This window comes from Eumetopias jubatus, unplaced genomic scaffold, assembly GCF_037043125.1.
Source record: "Eumetopias jubatus isolate StellerSeaLion01/CBP00866 unplaced genomic scaffold, mEumJub1_p1.0 scaffold_12, whole genome shotgun sequence".
Taxonomy (NCBI): domain Eukaryota; kingdom Metazoa; phylum Chordata; class Mammalia; order Carnivora; family Otariidae; genus Eumetopias; species Eumetopias jubatus.
The window spans coordinates 9,696,060-9,699,092 of NW_028274818.1; positions in this window are offsets into that span (position 1 = coordinate 9,696,060).

Genomic DNA, 3,033 nt, shown 5'->3' on the forward strand with positions numbered 1-3,033 from the left:
TGCCCCAGACCAATACATCTGCCGCCCTGGCACGGTGAATGGCGTGTTTCTGTGTGATGGCCAAGAGGTGGGAGCCAGTGCACGAGGTGTGGACAAATGCCCCATGGGGTGGTGGGGTGGAGGGGGCTGGGAGGCAGGGGGCTGTGGCTGCACCCTGGCTGCCGCCCCTTCTCACTGTGTTGTGGCCCACCCTGGGAATTGGCTCCTTCGAAGCAACCTGTTGTGATGGGGGCATTTGTGGGTAAGCCCTGGGCTTTTGAATCAGCAACTACCATGGCTAAAGTCTCACTTTGGCAAAAAGATAGGCAAGGAAAGCCAGCAAAAATGACCTCTTTCCCTCCGGGCCCCTAAAAACGGCATTGATGTAGATTCCTGCTTGGGTTTATCCTCAGGCACTTAGCGCCAGTCCTGGGACCCTTCCATCCCCCCTCCCACCTCCCCCTCCCCACCAGGGAAGGGTCATGCCCTGTGACTCCTGCTGGGTCCTCACGAAGACTGGGAGCCAAGACTGGGAGCCGGGCTGTGTACCGTGGATTCCAGCCCTGGGGAGACTCTGGCCCACCCCAAGGATCTCAAGTCCCAGGCCGATGGCGGATGGGATATGCAGGCCTGTGTACCACCTCACCAGCTCACTAGCTCGCAGATGCAGTGGGAGGGTCCGAAAAGGAATGGTTTTGCTCCAGTGTAGATGCTCCCTCCGTGAGGCTGCAGTAACTGCCCTCAGAGCACTCGGTTCTAAGGAAGGCAATGATCCTAGAATCTCCTATTCATTCACCCAGTGACCCTCTCTTCTGAGGCCCTGGACTTATGGTATTGCTCCTGACCTCAAGAAACTCACAATAAGCGAACTGCCGAGCAGCCAAGGTGAGTACAGCGGTGTGTGCCAGCAGCCGGAACGACTGAGCCCTGCAGCAGGAGTGGGGGCAAGAGCGGTTGGGCCTTCGCACAGGGGCAGCTCGTGCCCCATTGCCAAGAGACTAGCAGGACCTGTTCACAGTCCACGGTCTTGCCACAACCCCATGTGTCCTATACGTGCTTCTCATTATTTCCTTCCTTCCTTTGCCCAGCACGAACTCACCTCCATCAAAGACCCAGGAACTACTGAAGAATTTTCATGGGGAGATTGCCTACCCAGCCAGGACATCCTCGCCTCTGATGGAAGACCAGTGGGCAGGGCCAGTTCAGACGCAGTAAGGCACTCAGATGAGTTCCTGGCAAGCTGGGTCTCGAAGACAAGGCTCATTCCACTCTAACCCCACTGGGCTTCTGTAGTTCCTCAATCATGTCCACTTCCTGTTCACTCCAGCCTCAGGGCCTTTGCACTGCCGGTTTCCTCTTCCTGATAATCTCCTTCTCTAGGTGGTATCCGCCTGACACCCATTTCTTTCAAGTCTATGTTTAAATGCTACCTTCTCCTAAACCTTTCCTGACCCTCCTATTTGAAACCCATCAATCTATATTTTCATTTCCTGCTATATTCTCCTCCAGAGCACTTATCACTAACATAGCCTCTATTTTGGTTACTGATTTTACTACTATCACTCTGCAGCCTCCAACTAGAAGTAAGCAGAGTTTTGCCTGCCTTGTTCACCACTGGGTCTCCCACCCCTAAAACAGTGCCTGGCACAAAGCAGGTGTGCCTGACATGTTTGTTGAATAAATAATGAAGGAATGGGTATTTCTGGGGGCTGAATAATTGGACTGAAGGGAGGCTCATCTTGCACCTCTGCTGAGGGGTGCTGCCTGGCCCTTCCCTGGTTGTGGGCCACAGGAGAAATCACTGGGAAACTCCAGTGCTTGGTTTCCAAGCCCCTGCCCCCTGGACTCTGGGACCCATGTCCTCTTTCATAGCAGATTCACGCCCCCCTACCAGACTCCAGTCACAGGCTTCCTCGTGGGCTCACCTGGGGGCTTGGTACTAAAGAGGGTGTCCTGCTCCTCTTCCCATCCCCCACATAGCAGCTACTCCTAGTAGGTTTGTTCAACTGAATGGGCCCTGTTCTCTGAGGGGCCACCTCATCACATGCAGTATTTCCCTAGCGTGACTTGGCAACAGAGGTGTTAAATGGGGATATAAGAATGTCCTTATTCACAGCCTCTGGTTTCTGCCTCTGTGAACTCACCAGCAGGGAGATCTCTCCCTAGAGGGGAGGAGGCAGTGTGGAGTTGGGGTCCCTAGTCAGCTTTGGTGCTGTTTCTCCCACTGCTTTGGGAGGTGGCCTCCCTGCCGCTGGGATCCCAGGCTGTGTGGTTACTGAGCGACTCAGTGCCCCAGACCCACCACCCCCAACTTCTATTTCCTACTAAGGGATACTGCTCCTCCTGGGGTGGGGGAAGCTCTCAAAGACATGGGATTTGGGGGGCGGTCCTTATAACCATCAGTTTAATACATTGTAATTCAGAAGATAGCCCAAGTCAACTCAGAAGTGCTCAGGGACAAACTCTCCACCTGCAGTGTTTGCTGCTGCCTTGTGGACCCCTCTGTTTGGGGTGGGAGCGGTGTGTTAGGAAGGAAAGAACAGCTCCCCACCAAAGACCATTTTTCGCTCTCTCAGAATCTTAACAAAAGATCACTACAGCTTCGGTTGGAACCCATTTCTCTCTGTCTTTCCTCAGTGATAGGAAAATAATTGGTTCCCATCATCCTCACTGTAGATGCTCTCGCTAGAGTGAACAATTGCTACACCTCAGACGGCGCTACTGGGTGGAGACACAGACACGTTCCTGAACTTTGCGGATAGATTCTATTTAAACTATTTTGTGTCTTTGTCAGGCTATGCACATGAAGTTTTAGTTTGGAAACTATGATCATTGTGGTTCTAGCTTCTCCCACATGCTTCTTGCTTATTCTGGGATTTGTTTCATCTTCTGTCTGGGTTCATTCTCTATCCTTCCCCATGAAAATGAGGCTTGCCCACTTCCTTCATGTTGACCCTGGGCTTATCAAGTATCTTTGTGTTTTGGGTGGTTTTGTCCCACTTCCCTTGGCATCTTGATGGTGAGAAACCGCAGAAGCAGGAAAGGGACACTTCT